The 17048-nt window shown below is 54.3% G+C and overlaps 1 protein-coding gene across 7 annotated transcripts in view; it reads right to left on the minus strand.

Annotated features, from left to right (window-relative positions):
- The window catches only part of MIDEAS (mitotic deacetylase associated SANT domain protein), a 66876-nt gene that overhangs the window by 26189 nt on the left and 23639 nt on the right, over positions 1-17048 (minus strand). For 3 of the 7 annotated variants that reach the window (XM_058567312.1, XM_058567310.1, XM_058567311.1), the window contains exon 1: positions 14966-15448. The exons of 1 other annotated variant lie outside the window; for it this stretch is intronic. The gene's annotated coding sequence lies outside the window, so the exon portion shown is untranslated. Of the gene's footprint in view, positions 1-14080; positions 14562-14965; positions 15449-17048 lie in introns of those variants that run through there. 3 more of the 7 variants (XM_058567309.1, XM_058567306.1, XM_058567308.1) reach the window with 3 other exon arrangements.

Below are 17048 nucleotides of genomic sequence, written 5' to 3' on the forward strand. Positions count from 1 at the left end.
TTTTCCGAAGGCTGCCGACCTATGGGCCAACTCCCAGAGGCTGCATGGAAGACGGTATAATGAGGAACTCCCGCAGGCAGCTCACCCCTGGGACCAGCTGCAAGGCCTCTGACAACAGATGCAGGAACATTGAAAAGGAAACCCACAGTCACCACGGGGCCCCAGACACTGCAACCCACTCTATCAGTCTGTTTGACTGTCTGTCACGGCTCTATTCCCTCTTCCCTTCCTCCGGGCACCTCACTGCTGCAACCAAGCCCTGACCAGACCATAGATACCCCTGGGCAGAAGACAAGGCAAGAGTCAGATCTCAATGGCCAGGGACCCATGAGGATGGGACCCTATCAGGAGGATGGAGAGTGAGAAGCACTTTCTCTCTACAGAAGAAAGTAACGTCCACTCAGAAAACAGTGCTGAACCCACAAATGTGTTTTGCAGACACATGAGGGAGGGTGCTAGAAAGGCTTTTGGGTGTTCTGTACTGATGGAGACACCATGTCCTCTAAGGATGGCAACTCGAACACATACTGCTCCCACATGCCATCAGCAGCCCAGCCACATGCCCACCATTGGCTAGGAGAGTCCAGTGAGCCCTCACCACAGGGCAATGGAGCCAGGCCATGACGACTTGAAGGCACCAGGCCCACTCCCAAGCTTGGACATTCAGTGTGTTCATCTGAGAGACAAGACTATTGTGAGTCAAGGTTACACAGGCCAGGAAGGAGGTGCTCAGCTTGGTTCCAGTGGCCACAGGGGCTCAGCTCTGACCTGGGGATGAGAGCCACCTAAAGGAGCCCCCTGACCCTTGGAGGCTCCAAGCTCCTGCTTTTACCTGGGCCACCCCTGGCCCCACAAACTCAGCATGAAGAAGAGGGGGAGTCAGAGCTCATGCATCTCCACCCCAAGGCAAAATAGACCTAAATATGGCATCCAACAAAACCCTGAATCTCTAGGCCAGCCAGTCCCTGAGCACCAAGAGGCTATCTTAGGACAAAGTCTAAACTCCCTATCCCACAAGTCCCTGCAGACTTTGGCTCCTGCCACCTCTCTCAACACTCCATCCTCGAGCCATCATTCAGTCCTGCTTTGCTTCCAGGTCTTGGACCAGGCAGTACCTCTGCCTAGCACACCTTCCCACCTTTCCCCTGGCCAAGTCTTATCATCCTTCAGGTCTCAGACACTGCCTCCTCTGGGAAGTATTCCCTAACCCCAAAGCTGAGCCAGGAACTGCACGATGAGCCCATAATCCCTCCTAAACCCCACCACCGTGCTCAGCACACTAAATTCCAGGTGCCTATTTCTTTGCCCCAGCAGACAGGAAGCTCCGTGGGGCAGAGTGTGCAGACTGTTGTACCTTGGCACTTGGCTTGTATCTGTCTCTTGGGATGCTCATCCAAGACTGTGCCCAAGGTGAGTCAGAGCCATCCCTGGGCAGAGGTCCTACTCATGGCCAGCGTGTCCACCCTGGGCTCTGGCCCAGCCCTGACTTCCAGTCTCTCTCCCTGACGCACATCGGAGTTCCCTGAGATGCTGAGATGAAGTGAAAAGGCCCAGCCTCCTAACCCCAGCCTCCTAACCCCAGCCCTCCCCACCCCATAAGCTGCCCCAGACCGTCACCAAGACCCAGACCGTAAGCTGAACACGAAGCCTTCTCCAATTGCTGGCCCACAAGCCACCTGCCCCTTGACTGTCACTTGCTGCCCCACACCACATGCAGGCTAACTAGGCAAGTGCCAGTCCCGCCGTTGCCCCCTGCCCCATTTTTCTTCCCTCAAGGCTTCCTACCCCTGCCTAGACCATGGCCAGGGACACGAGCCTGTGGATCTGTTTACCTCGTGCCCTGACACAGCTGGGCTAGGCCTCAAGACACCAAAGTGTCTGGCTAGGACGCCAAGGGGCAACGACAAGGGGCCCTCCCTAGAGGAGGCCAGCATGGCCCAGCTGGCCCTCCAGTCCAGGCTCACACTCTGAACAGCTCTCTCTCAGATACTCTGGGGCCTTTGGCAACAGTCAGACTGGGCAGGTGGCCTGAAACTGCCATCTTGGGCCAGCTAGAGTTGCTCAGGCCCTAGATAAACCTTCCCCTGGACACAGAGCAATTGTCTGCAATGCTGTATACCCTGCTCTAACAGAGTTCATACCCAGGCTGAAGGGCCCAATTCTCCAAGCCACTGAACATTTATGTCCTGTTCTCAAGGGATCCGTAAAACCAATAAGGAAGGAGACACCAGCAACAGAGATAAGGACCTGCCACCCACAAGTGTCACTTCCCCTGGGGACGTGAGAGAGCAGGCCCTATGATCTAGCCACTCCCAGTCCAGAGAGTCCCCAGATTATCACTTCTCCAGATTGAACTGCAGCTCTGAAATGCAGAGGCCAGGTGGATGGCCAGGGAGTCATGAGTCCCCGGGGTCTCGGCCGTCGAGCTGCTCAGGCTCAGAGACTGGGCCAGGGTGTGAGCTGGCTGCAGTTGAGCTTGGACTGTAAAAGTGCCGACACTGGGATGCTTTTAAAGGGATACACGTGAGAGGGGGATCCTTTGCTTTATGATGCACTCAGCGCTTCTTAAAAGCATCTACCTTTATTGTCCCCCTCCCCCACTGCTCCCACAAACACCCCCAGGATGTCCACAAGAAGCCAGGACGTCCAGGAGAAGGCAGGATAATGGGGTCCATTTTACAGGAGGGAAGCTGAGGCAGAGAGAAAACACAGAGCCAGGAAAGATCGAGCCTCCAGGCTCAGCTTTTGCCCACAATAGGGCAGACTGGTTGCCTCCCTCGTGGCAAGGGCCACAAGGACCACAGCCAGCCCAGGAAAACCCCTTCCACCAGGACTCAGGAATCCCAGGGTGGGCAAGACGAAAGCTGGTAGGTTTAGGCTCTCTCCAGAAGAGATGCATCCAATGTCCCTGCAGCCAGGCCCTTAAGTGACTGAACCTCTGGAGAGGGCCTCATGGAGGCCGCCAGGCTCTTGGTCTCCTCACAGCCCTCTCTATGCCCTATGGGGCTCACACCACCAGAAGCTGCTCCATATCCTCCCTCCCCTTCTGGAAAGGCCTGGCTCCCTGGCAGGTCCAGGGCAGTGCTCTCTGGAGTCTCTGCCTGAGCCCCATTGCCAGACTCTGCCCCAGGCCAATATACAGATGAGGCTGCTCACAGGGACCTCCCTTAACATGGCCTCATCCTGCCTACCTACCTGACCCCCACCCCCCTTTGCAGCCCTGCAGGTCTGCCCACTGCCCCTTCATCCACTCAACAAGCATTTGCTGAGCACTGGCTGCAAGCCAGGCTCTGGGGAGACACAGGAGACAAGGCACAGTCCCTACCCACACAGAGCTCCCAGTCCAGTGAGGGAGAAACAGAAACACACATTGATTATAATGCAAGGTGTCCTGGGCTGGGGCTAGAGATACACACAGGGAACAGGTGACCCTGGGGAGAGTTCCCTGACTTTGAGCCTCTCTTGGAGCTGTTCTCTCTGTCTGGAAGCCCAGCCTCCACTCTGACAACCTGCCTTCCTTCAAGGCCTACCTCCTCCAGGCAGCCCTCTGGTACACACTGTTCTCACCCTTTCTGAATCTTCATGCTCTTACTTGGTGTTAACCACTATCCCACAATGCTTCTTCAATTCCCTTCTGTTTCTGCACCAAGGCTGGGAGAAGCAGGGCCTGGAGGCAGTGTGGCCCAATGGAGAGGGCAGTGAACTGGTTGTCAGGTAACCAGGTATCTGGTCCAGGAACCACCACTCACTGGTTCCTGCCTTTGAGGAACTTAGGAGCCCAGGGCAGGGCAGAGGGGAGACAAGGCCTGTGTCTAGGAATCACCTTTGTAATGAGCTACTGCCACAGGAAATAGTAGCCACCAGCACTGCCCATGCGCCCAATGTGTGTGTGAGTATTGCTTACTTGTATAACCACTTATTTCCACCTGAGAAATGAGGAAAGGTTGGCTCTGAAAAGTAACTTGTTTCAGGTCATAGCCTGAGGTCACAAGTGAGGAGCCAGGATTCGACTCCAAACCCAGTCTCTATCACACCCTGCTGCCGTCTATGTTGAGTGGTGGTTCTCAGACCCACCCTGAGAGATTGGTTCATGGGTCTGGTAAGGAGATGGGGGGAATCGAGGTGGGAAATCTGCAGTGCTTCATAAGGCGCTAGAGCAGTGGAAAGGCTAGAGAGTCAGGGCCTGGCGTAGTGCAGTTTCCAAGGACCCACTGCTCCTCACTCCTCAAAGGAGCTGCCTGCCAGAGTGCTGTGCCCTGCCTGGGAGGCATGAGGGGTCCCATGAGCCCTGGGTGGACTTTGCTCTCAACTAGCCCTGAGGCCAACTGAATGCCCATGTTTACTGAGCACTTACTGTTTGCCCAGCACTGTGCTAAGTGCATTGCAGGCAACATCTCATTTAACCCTCACTCTTCTTTTTCTCATTTTACAGGTCAGGAATGGTATACTCCAAAGTATCTATTTAACACAAGAGAGTAATGGACTAACAGAGAAACAAAAAAGACATAAGACAGATAGAAATCAAATAGCAAAATGGCAGACATAAATCCTACCTTATCAATAATTACTTTAAATGTAAATAGATTAAACACTCTAATTAAAAGACAGGTTGGGAAAATGGGTTAAAAAAATACCATCCAACTATATGCTGTTTACAAGAGACACACACTTTAGATTCAAAGACACAAACAGGTTGAAAGTAAAAGGATGGAAAAAGATATACTATGCAAACAGTAATCAAAAGAGAGCTGGAATGGTTTTGCTAATATTAGACAAAATAGACTTTAAGACAAAAATTCTCATTAGAGACAAAGAAGGACATTTTATAATGATAAAAGTGTCCATCCATCAAGAGGATATTATAATTATAAACATATATGTACCTAACAACAGAGCCCCCAAAATACATGAGGCAAAAACTGTCAGAATTGAAGGGAAAAATAGACAATTCAACAGTAATAGTTGGAGACTTCAATACTACACTTTCAATAATGGACAGAACAACTACATGGAAGATCAACAAAGAAATAAAAGACTTGAACAATATAAAGCAAGTAGACCTAATAGATATCTACAGAACACCCAACAACAGCAGAATACACATTCTTCTCAAGAGCACGTGGAATATTCTCCAGGATAGATCAGAAATTAGGCCATAAAACAAGTCTCAAATTTAAAAGGGCTGAAATCATACAAAGTATGTTCTCCAATCAAAAGGGGATAAAATTAGAAATTTGGGGAATTTACAGGAAATGAAGGGTGGAAGTAACGTGTCAAGATCTCACAGCTCAGAAAAGCCACTCCCTCCTTACTCAGACCATGTTCTCCACACCTTCTGCACAGCCCTAGGAAGCTGCAGATCTCAGACTTTTGTAAATGCCTGGGTAGCTCTTCTCCCATCCCCCAAACTGGACACACACTGAACCTGACCCCAAGTTTGATCCCAGATTTAAAACAGCTAGGGGAGGGAGAAGGCTTTGGGGCTATAACAGCTTGTTATGCAGCCCTCCCCTTCTCCCTGGGAAAATGGCCACAGGCAAATATTTTCACTCCCCCAGCCAGTCTATAGAATATCCAAAAGGCAGATCCCTCCCAAAAGAAGGAAGCTAACACTTATAGAGCACTTCCCCCATGCCAGACACTTGACATACCCTAATCCATGCTTACAGACTTCCCATCCAGGTGTCTTATTATCCCCATTCTACAGAGGGAAACTGAGGCTCTGCTGTGAAGGCAGAGCAAGATTCAAATCCTTGTTGCCTGCCTTCAAAGTCCCTGGTCTTTCCATCATCCTTCCGGAAAAATCCCAAATCTACACTTGTGCTGGGCCTCAGAAGGAATGCAACACATGAGAACCCCACAAAGCCAGCTGTGGGCCCTCCCCGTCCTCATACTTCCTGCTAGAGCTGCTGATTTTCCTGGGGGCGTTTCCAAGTACAGCATAGTGCATAACACTCCCCCAGGAAATAATCCCAGCCCCAGTCTGCCAGAAACAGGCTCCACTCAAGATTGAGGACATCTGTAAAGGCCCCTGGAAGCTGGGAGAGCCCACAGGGTTTTGAGGTGGGGGGACTGCACAGGTGAGTTGGGAGCTGCAGGGTCAGCAGGATCTCACTCTGAACTAAGAGCCTCCACACATGGAGAGAGGTGGCTTGTGCCACTCTTCAGAGCCAATCAGCAAAGCAGGGCCCAGCTGGGGAAGCCGAACAGATTCCAAATATCAAGAGATATCACTCTTCACTTAGTCCAATTTCTCATTCCACAAAGCAGCCCAGAGAAGGAAAGTGACTTTCCCACAGATACACAGCCAGGAGCAGAGCAGGGCCCAGAATCAAGGCCTCCAGGAACAATGCTTCATGCTTCCATTGAGGCAGGCCCCACCTTTTGGTAAGGCAGGGCTTGAAGCAAGGTGAAATCTCAACATCACAAAAATAAGGCTTTCTCTTTCACCATCATCACCACCGCAACAGTTCTGGAGGGTGCTTCTATGTGCCAAGCATGGTGCAACGCACCCTACACACATGATCCTTTTTAATTCTCACAAGGTAGGTATTATTACTCTCTCCCTTTCTCAGTGAGGAACCTGAAGATCTGAAGGATCAAATCACTTGACTGAGGTCACAGGAGTATAGAGGCAAGGCCAGAACTGGAAGCCAGAGCCCTTTCTGCAAACTTCCTCCCCAAGGCTTCAGGCTCAGCGTCCTGCTTGGGTGCCAAACGAGGCTGTCTGGGATGGATGGCTGCAGCCTCTGGGCTACTCACATCTTCTTCCTGGAGAGTGGCTTCAGCTGGCCTGAAAACCACCGTGACGTTCTGGGAGTGTGGCTGGTCAGGTAAAGTGGGTGACAGAGGCCTGGGAGGTAAGGGTGTTAAAGATGAAGAGGCGACTGGTGATTACCACCACTGGGCCAACCGGTGGAAGGCTCACATCTGCTCAAGAGGAAGCCACACCCCTCCCACACTCTCCAACTCCACACCCATGGTTGGTCAACAGTTCTGTAAAAATAAAGCCTTGACTCTTCCCGGCTTCTTAGATGCCACAAATCCCCACAGGACCCAGGCTCCTGTCCCTTCCTCTGGCACCCTAAAGTCTGGGTCAAGTCAGCTCCATGCTTGGGTTCCTACTAGTGCCAATGACCCCCATCCAGGGCATTAAGCATCAGCCCCAGCCATAGCCACCCATCATTCTGCATGGAGCTTTCCAAAGGGTTTCTTCTCAAGAACTTAAATTCCTAAAGAAAGTCTGTTCATTGCACATCCTGAATAAGGGAGACAGACAGTGCCCACTCACTCCAAAGATCATTGGTCCAAATCTCTATTTCATGACTGATGAAACTGAAGCTCTGAGAGGTAAAGTGACTTGCCCAAGGACACGTGGCTGATTACTCGTGTAGAGCTGTGGTCAGGGCCTCCCAGGTGGATGTTCTCACACTCAGCACTCCCTTAGACTCGGCACTGCCAGGTCCTTGACGTTTGGCTCCTCTCCTTCTGGGTATGGAGGTGGAGCAGGAGGGTCTACTGCATGGTGTCTTCATTAGCCCAGGTTCTCCTGCCTAGCCAGCTCCAGAAGGGGCCAAGACTTACCTGATAGCCTAGGGGGAGTTTTGGGGGTACATCCTACTGATTTGGAGCAAAAGAATGGGGATAATATGGTTCCCAAATACCTGCTAGTGACCAAGAAGCACAAAACCTTGCTGCCAGCAGATGGGGGTCTCAACATGGCTGCCTGGGCCTCCTAGATGGGCTGCAGAATGGGCAGAGAGCAGCCTGACACACTAGCCCAGCCATCCAGTCAGTGGCACGCCCTTTCTCAGGCCCCGGTCAAGATCCAGGGCCTCTGCCAAATGCTCACACATTCCTTGCGTTTCTCTAATCTCTGAGCAGCTGCTGCAGGGCCTTTTCTCCTGTGTTGATTTATTCCTTATTGTTCCTGAAATACACCCAGAGGCCTTGGCACCAGGCACCAGCACAGCATCCAGCCCAAGCCCCAAGTACACACCAACCAGGCTCTCTGGGACCTGGGCCAAGCCAGCCAGAATGATGGGCCCTGGGGTCAGACCCAGCAGCCAGGGAGGGAGACCCAAGGTCCCACCTACCCCCAGCCTATAGTCCCAGAGCTGTTCTCAGAACTACAGAGGCTGGGAGGTTTGGGGAGGAGAAGACACTTGGAAGGTCTCCAGTAGGCCTGAACTAAGCCTTTCCACTCCTCCCATGCATGAGTGACTCTCCCAGCAATCCCCCACACACAGCTGACCCCCCATGTACCTATTGTGGCTCAGGCCACATACCTTCTGGCTACCCTGTGAAGTGTTCGGACAGGGAAGCCTCACGGGGGTCTTCCTCACCCTTCGCAGCTCAAAATATCTCCCTTATCAGCCAATCTAATGGTGCCTGAATTCCTACCATCAGCACTTCATGCCAAGGGTCAAACATTGTTCCCTGTGCAAATGAAAATAGCCCAGGGAAGTGTGGGAGCTGCACAGTAAAAAGAGCCAGGGCTTCAGGATCAGACAATGTATCCTGGCTACTACTAATCACCAGCCTCTTTGTGGGCCTCAGTTTCCCTATCAGTAAGTGGGCACAGTATCCTCATCTCACAGTTATTGTGGGATTAAATGAAGTTAACATACGTGTGAAGTGCCTGGCACAAAGTAAGGGCTCAGTAAATGTGATCTCCTTTCCCCTTTGCTGGGCAGGAGTAGCATCATTATCAGTCTTCAACACCTGGAGGAGAACTGAATGGTCTGACTCTTCCAGTTCCACAGCTGGCTGAGAGCAGGGCTGGCCAGGCAGGAGCAGAACAAGGAGACTAGCAGTCCCAGCAACAGCGTCGGGCTCTTGCAGGCATGCAGGGCGTCCGGCTTAGGGACCCAGGAGGAGCACACCCAGCACAGGCCTCCCCTGAACTCAGCTGTGCCAGCAGGGCCTGTAGGGACATGGTGGGACAAGAGTCTGCAGATAATACCCCGCAGAGCTCCCAGGCCCATAATTGGAGCCTCCTCCCTCCTGGGCTCACCCTAAGAAGAGCAATAGAAGGGAAAGTGCCACAACCTGAGGGAGGCTGGCGAGGGGGTGGCCACAGGAAGTATGAGCAGGGACACCAGAGGCACCAGGGCCCGCAGGGAGCGAGCAAGCCTGCTCTGAGGCCACCACAGTGAATGTCCCACAAGTGGAAGTGCCCGCCTGGTTATTTTTGGCAGCTCTTCTGTCCAAAGCCAGCAAGGAAAGGCAGCTGCTAGCAACATGGAAAGGCTGTTTATGCTCAAGTGTGCAGTCCCTGCTTCAGGGACAAAAAGAGCACCAGCAGCCACCATGCAGAGGGGCCTCTGCCCCCTTTCTTCCTCTCCCAACTGTGTCTGTATGTTCCAATCTGCACGCTGCATAGCTGACATAGCATGGGTACTTCTGCTTTCACTCAGATCCAGTCTCGCGACCGCAAAACTCACTCACACACACACAAACAGACAAATAAATAACTATGGAGCCAGCTGAGGACTGAGCCACACCCAGGAGCCAGACAGTGTTCCTCCGGGCTCTTCCTGCACTGAAGCCGTCCTCCCAACTTCCAAACTGGGAGGGGCAGGGACCAGGGGCAGGACACAGGAGCAGCCCCTCTTTCCACCCTCCTAAGGTGAAAGTGCAGACAGTCTGTGGGAACCTCAAGGAACTCACTGCCTCTCAGCTTCCTCATCTGAAAATGAAGGAGTTGGACTAGATGTCCCAAAGCGTTTTCCAGCTCTGGGATGACTCCCGGGAGCTGGGGAGCCCAGGACTATGACCCAGGGCCAGCTGGGGAGGTAAGACAAAGCAAGGTCACATGGGGAGGGGGATCTGAGCCACAGCCAGGTACATGCCCCAGGAGCTTCTAGAAGACTGGGAGGAGGAAGAGGAGGAGGAAGAAAGGAGAGAAAGACCAGCTTACATGCACTCCTAGGGTTGCGAGTTATCACATAAGCGTTTCTGAGCTCCTTTCTGAGCTCTGGGGCCTTCTCCTCCAAGAAACTGGCAAATTCTGGCAATAGCAGGCTAGATGGGGCCTCTGTTTGCCCAAATGCTGGAAAAAGCGGGGAATCGAAATCTCTCACCACTTTCCTTCCTCTCTGGACTCCATTTCCCCCAGAGAAGTTGGGTAGCCTCAGAGGGAACCCCCTTCTGGCTGCAAGCCTGGTATACTTCCCTCTCTCCCAGCTCTGGCCTGGACAAACCTTGCCCTGGCTGCTCCCCTCCCCCTTCCTGAGACGCCTGGAAGAAGCACTGCCCGGAAAAAAGAACACTCTCACCACCAGCTCCCTGGGGCTGGAGAGAAAGGCAGAGGGAACGGGTGCCCCTTCCCCAGCTGGCCACAGCACCAAGCTATGTTCCAGGAAGAACAAGAGCAAGAACCGCTGCCAGGGAAGCCTCAGGCCCCGAGCCCCTCTCCTCCCCACCAGCCCCGGCAAACCACAACCTACAATCGCGTCCCTCAGGGAGAGCCCCCCCACCCCCACCCCAGCAAAACCCCAGGTCTTTTCTGGCAGGTGGCAACTTTCTTCTTATATAATAGTTTGGTGCCCCCCACCCCTGTTATTTCAATGAGTGAAAGAGACAAAGTGCTCTTTAGAGGGACAACTCCCACCCCTAGCTCAACCCAACTCTCCACCGAGCTCACACTGGGAGGCTTCAGCTGAAGCAAAGACAAGGGGACTTTTTCCTTGGCTGAGAAAGCAGCCTTCCTGCCACCCATGTGAGCAGTTCAGCCTGAGGCCTGGGCGGGCAGGTACGTCCCGAGAGCACAAGCTGATCTCTGGGAAGCTGAGCCGTTAACTTTCAGCTGCCGGGACAGAATCCCTTGCAAAGGCACACAGGCACTAGGGTCGGTGCTGGTCTAGGTGGGAGTGGGTCACATGGTTGTGCCCTGGGCGCAGGGAGTTAGAAAATGAGCCTCATTTACACAAGCCCCTATGGCCTGGAAAGGCGCCCTCCTCCCACAAGCAGGACACCTTTCATTTCTTCCTCCCTGGGAGGAGCAACAGGCAAACGGGAGCTGGACTTGCCGGGAACCGGTGAAAGGCTAGCCATCATCTGTTGAGTATCTACTATGTGCCAGTCACTTCGCATGCAAGATCTTGTTTAACCTTCACAGCCACCTGATGAAGTATTATTATCACTCCCATTTTATAGGTAAGGAAATGAGGCTCAGGAAGTTAAGCAATGCCTAAAGCCACACAGCAAGTGCAGAAGCTGGAATATGAACCCAGGTCTGTCCAGGCCTCATTCCTGTGCACCAGCCAGGCTTCCTTCAGAGTCACTGCCCAGATTACTGTCCATACACCATCCAGGAATGGTGTTCTGAGTGTGAGAGCGGAAGTGGGTGTGGACAAGTTTTGCTTGAAGGCTCTGTAATCTGAATTGATGACCCACTGACTGTTATTGTTCCCAAGTGCGTGCCTGTGAGAGCCCCTGTAAGTGTGTGTGTGTTGGGAGTGGAGGGAGGGTGATCTGGATTCCAAATAGCAGTTTCCAACACCAAAGTTATGCTGTAATGCTTCTGATTCATAAAATGAGCTCACAGTCTCACGGTATCCTGAATGTTGCTTTGAATACAAATGCAGATCCCTTAAGTAAGAACTGGGGACTTCAGCACACTCCCCCTAGCTCCAGCCCAGCATGTAAAGTTTCTTTAGTTCAAGCCCCACACAGTCAGAGCACTCCTGTGCAAAAGCAACCCCTCCAATGGAACACAACACTGGCTGCATTTCCTGCAGCCTGCAATGAGTCAGGGAAGAATGGAGCCCCCAGGCTGCTTCTATACTGATGTGTGCACACACACAGGAAGGGTGCCAACTGGCCTGGCCAAAGGAAATGCCCAGGTTAGCAGATTCCCAGGCAGGAGGCTCCACACTCTTTTACCCTGAGGTCCCATTGGGGTCAGGATGACTGGGATACACTCTCCAGAAGGCCAGCCACAGGGCAGAGCCAGGAAAACTGGATCACCAGCACCAGAATCCCCCATGGCTGACCCTTTTGAAACCAATGGTGCAGTATGAGTCCCAGCAGCAGGACTCACTGAGCCCATCACATGCTAAGTCCACATTTTTTTGATGGAGATTTTTCATTCATTTCTTCAACTAACATACACTAAACACCAACTAGATGCCGGGCACTACGGGAACAATACGGAGCACACACTAGGGCACAGGGTACAATAATACTATACTAACTCACTGAATCCTCACTGCAACTCCATGAAGGAGGTATAAAGACTCTGGCTCCCAGTTTATGGTTTTGACCACTACACTACAGTATGTACACAGATGCCTACGTAAGGTGGAAATGAGTTCAGAAGAAGGCTAAGTCTTCTCAAAAGAAGTGGCTCTTGAGGGGCCGGCCCGGTGGCACAGTGGTTAAGTGTACGCGCTCCGTTTCGGCAGCCCAGGGTTCGCAAGTTTGGATCCTGGGCCCACACCAAGGCACCGCTTGTCAAGCCATGCTGTGGCAGCATCCCATATAAAGTAGAAGAAGATGGGCACGGATGTCAGCCCAGGGCCAATCTTCCTCAGCAAAAAGAGGAGGATTGGCATCAGATGTTAGCTCAGGGCTGGTCTTCCTCACACACACAAAAAAGAAATGGCTCTTGAAACAGGACTAGGATAAGCAGGAATCTCCCAGCTACTTGGGGCCATCCCCACACCCCCATAAGCAAGGTTTCCTTCTGGGACACCCAACTGCAGGAGAGGGGCTATCAAGGCCAAAGATTCCTGGACTGGGCCCATTCCCCTTCCAGGACACTATACCCCATGCATCCCTCCATCCTTCTCCCACTCCTCTCTTCTCTCACTCAGGAGGCCTTGGCTCCACTGGGCAGCTCCTCCCTGGGTTCTATAGCCACAGGAGGCCCTCAGCTGAATCTGTAATTGCATATTGTCCTTTTTTTTCCCTCCATTTATTAAAAGCAGCAGCCCACAGGGCTAAACATTCAGGCTATTTTTAAATCTCACATTTAAAAGTTGAACTCTCATCCCCATGGGCACTCCTAGGGTGGGGTGAGGGGCTGACAGAGCCACGGGGAGTGGGGGTTCTGCCCCATGCTTGGAGAGGCCACAGTGGCTGCGGGCAGGCTGTCCCAGAGCAAGCTGCATGGTCTGGGGGTGGGGAGGGGGGTGCCCTCCAGATTCTTCATCCCTTGTCCCCTGGGAGCTACTCAGCCCAGAGTAACCAGCCAGAGGCCAATCCAATTAGAGTGGAGACTGGGCCAGGGCCACTCAATGAGATGGTTTATCACAGTAATTGAATGTTTACACTCCTATTATTCCCTGTCCAGAGCAGTAGCAAAAAAGGACCCATAAATTCTCAACCTGGGAAGATTTCTCCTTTCTCCTTCATTCTGAAGCCATCTAATAGCCTGTGGAAGGGGTGCATTTCTCTGATCATAAAAGAGCATGTGCCACACCATCCCTGGGAGGTTCTGGAGCAAGACAAGTGGTTTCCTCCCCTAAGCCTGGGGCCCCCAAGGGAGGAGAGGCTTCCCCTCAGAGCTACACTTTTTCCACCTTCACCAGGCCTCCAGTCTCAATCCTGAAGCTGCAGGGACAACGAAAGGCCAGACCTCCAGGACGCCACCAGGCCAGGCTCCCCCTGCTGGAGCAAGCCAGATCTCCCCTCCCTGCAGCCACAACTGCCAACAGGGATCCCCTGCACACACGTGCCACAGTGGCCTCCATAGTCAGCCAGAGCCAGCCAGCTCTCCCCTAGTCCCACTGGCCCGCGAGTGAGCCTCCACAGGCTGGTACACAGGTCCGGTGTGGTATGGTGGAAGCAGGAAGTAGCCACCAAAGTTGTGACCAACAAAGTTTTAAATGGGGCAAGTAACTTCCCTTTTTATCCTTCCAGCCGCTCGCTCTGGAGGCTGGGCTGGAATACCCAGTGGCCTCCACTTTAGGTGGCAGGTACCTCCTCCAGGTCTGCCTTCCTTGGGGCTAAGGCTTGGAAGCCCAGGGCAGCACCAGGCCTGTATCCAGGGGCCCCCTGGGAGGGGGCCCTCAGAGCGGCCACCTGGTGCACACGCTCCTGTGTGTGTGAGTTGGGAGTGGGGGTTGACTACCTCCACCAAGCCGGCCATATGCAGAATCCAGACAAAACCCGGGCTCCGAGTTCCGGACAGGCACCACCAAACACAGCATACGGTGCAGCGGCGGGGAGAGCTGAGCAGGCCGCAGCGGCTCGGACGTGCGGGGGCGGGCGGGCAGGATGACAGGTCTGAGGTGCGCCAGCAGCTCCGGGTGCGCGGGGTGAGGCCGGCCCGCTCGCCCTAAACGCTCCAGCTTAGGCCTCTACTGCACTTGCCCCAGTTCCCTGCCTCCCCTGCACCTCTGTCACACAAACTCCCGGCGCAGACGCAGTTTCCATGTCCACTGTCCCGTGCACACTGGAAGGAAAAGGGGAAGGGGCTCTGGCGCCAAGTTCCTGCATTTCGCGAGCTCCTCCTCGAGGCTCCCAGGCCTGGGCTCGGTCACGCAAGCCGGTCCCTGCGGACACCACGTTTCGCTCAGGCGGAGGAGGAGCAGCTGTATTCCCGAGCCGCCGCCGCCGCCACCGTGGGCCCGGCGGGTTGGGAGGGTTTTCCTGCCGGGGCCGCGCCCGGGTGGGCGGAGGCCGCGCGCGAGCTGCGTAGTTGCACAAACACGGCGGGTTGGTGCTGCACACGCAGCTGCGGGTTAGGGGTGCGGGCCGCAGAGCGACGGACTGCGGGGCGGCAAACTCACGCACACACGCACACACTCCCCCAGCCGCCCAGGCCGCCGAAGTTGACGCGCGGCGCCCCCCGCAGCCCTGCGCCCCCGCTCCGGGCCGCGCCTGCACAGCTGCAGCCCGCGCGCCCAGCCGCCACCGCTTGCGCGCAGCCCGGGGTCCCTGGGCCGCCGCCGCCGGAGCGGGCTGCGCCTCGCCGCGTGCAGGCCTCGGCCGCCGACCCGGCAGCCCCACTTACCCCACTCCTGCCCGAGCTCCGGCATCGGCTGTCCCCCTTCCGCCGCGGGCCGCCGCCTTCAGTCGCCTCCCAGACTCCAGCCGCCTGCACGCACTCCTCGATTTTAAAAACAAACAGGCGCCTCCGCCTGCCCGCGGCGCTCGCAGGGCTTCCGCCAGCCTGCGCCTCGCGAGGCTGGGAAGTTTGCTAGCAGGGACCGAGAGGGACGCGCGGGCTGTCACCCCTCGCTCGCGGAGCAGGATATTCGGCGCACCCCGCGCCTGTGGTGTTCGCCGCGCGATCGCTCTCCCTCCCTCCGTGTCACCCCCAGTCCTGCGATGCAGTGTCAGGATTGCACTGCTCTGACTCATCGGTTGAGCTCACAGCTTGAAAAAAAGAGAGAGAGAGGGCGAGAGGCAACAGCGAAGGAGGAGGACTCTCTGGCGTGCTACAAAGGATTGCACAACTCGGGGCTGGGAGCTCGGAGCGCCCAGCGGCCGGCCGGCGCGCGCGGCACGGCGGCGAGCAGAAACCAGCTCTACCACTTCATCAGCACAACTGTCTTGGGCTGGCCTCTCCTCCAGCAGGCCCGGCGCCGCCCACTTCCTGCGACCAAATAAGGCCGGGGAAGGCGTCTTCAAACCTCCGGCGGCTGCCCGGGCTGGGGATTTCCAGCAGACCTCACCTCTACTCCCGAGTCGGTCGCCACCCTCCCCCAGCCCAGGCCGGCGCCCCCGACGGCTTTGCTGGAACCATCAGGCCACGCGGCTCGTTCATTTCACACCAAGGTCAGGAAGAGACGGTGACGAAATGTTTGGAAACCCATCGTGCCTGCCAGGAAAGTGTGTGTGTGATGTCGGGGAGGACACAAGTCGCTTTCTTCCATAAAGAAAACTCTGGTTTTGGATACGGTAAATCATGCACAATCCTCTCCAAGGCACTTTATTAACAGTTTCCCCGTTTCACTTTTTGGCTGGCCAGCATCCTAGCGGTATACAGGTTATTGAGAAACTGGCCCCAGCCCCTATAAAAGACCCACATCTCAATGACTTCGGTGATGTAAAGCTCCCGAGTTTAATTCTAGCAACTGAGGCCAGAGTTGGGGCAGCTTTTCACTGCATGCCACATGTCCCCTACCTTCCCTACGATCCCCCATGCCTCCTTGCCTGGCTGGTGGGAAACATTCCTGCTGCTAAGGAGGTTCTGGCTGGCCCCCACATTCCATGAGGCCCCAAGGCCAGGAGAAAGTCCAGGGAAGGGAGCCCTGTTGTTCCTGGTTCCTTCCATTTGTTTTTGTTTTTTGTTTTTTCCAAGGTGGGTCAGAAAGAGATTTTTCTTTGAAGGAAAAACCACTGAAGAATACACTGTGTCCTGGCGGCCACTTTCCCCCTGTGGCCAGTCCTGAGAAGCAGGTGCATCCCCTGCTTTCTCAGGGAGAAGGGGAGGGGCAGCAGAAGGTGATTCTCACAGCTCCTCTGAGCCTTCAGGTCAAGGGCCCCTTCCCCTGGGGAGTGGATGACAGAGACAACACTGGAAAACCCACCCCTGCTCCTAAGGGGCATGACTTGCCTGTCCCCGTCCACCTGGAGCACCTGTGTGCATCTAGAGGTCACCCAGGAGGACGAGGGCTTATTTGCACCATGATATGACAGTTATGTTAAGATAATGACAACTTAAAACAATCTTATCTGCAAAATAAAGATAATTATGCCAGGGGACAGGACCAGGTAACCTCTTGAAATCCCTTCTGGTTAAAAATCCATGATTCCGGGCCAGCCCCATGGCTTAGCGGTTAAGTGCATGAGCTCCGCTGCTGGCGGCCCGGGTTCGGATCCCCAGGCGTGCACCGATGCACTGCTTCTCCGGCCATGCTGAGGCCGTGTCCCACATAGAGCAACTAGAAGGATGTGCAGCTATGACATACAACTATCTACTGGGGCTTTGGGGGAAAAAAATAAATAAATAAAAATTAAAAAAAAAAAAATCCATGATTCTGTATATTGTAAAAAGTGAATGGAGGAGCCAGGAAAACCACCTCCACCAAAGAAAAGCCCAGGCTCTTGGATTTAGCATCTGCTGTGACAGTATTGTCCCGACAATTCTC

The sequence above is a fragment of the Diceros bicornis genome, chromosome 24, assembly GCF_020826845.1.
Source record: "Diceros bicornis minor isolate mBicDic1 chromosome 24, mDicBic1.mat.cur, whole genome shotgun sequence".
Classification (NCBI taxonomy): domain Eukaryota; kingdom Metazoa; phylum Chordata; class Mammalia; order Perissodactyla; family Rhinocerotidae; genus Diceros; species Diceros bicornis.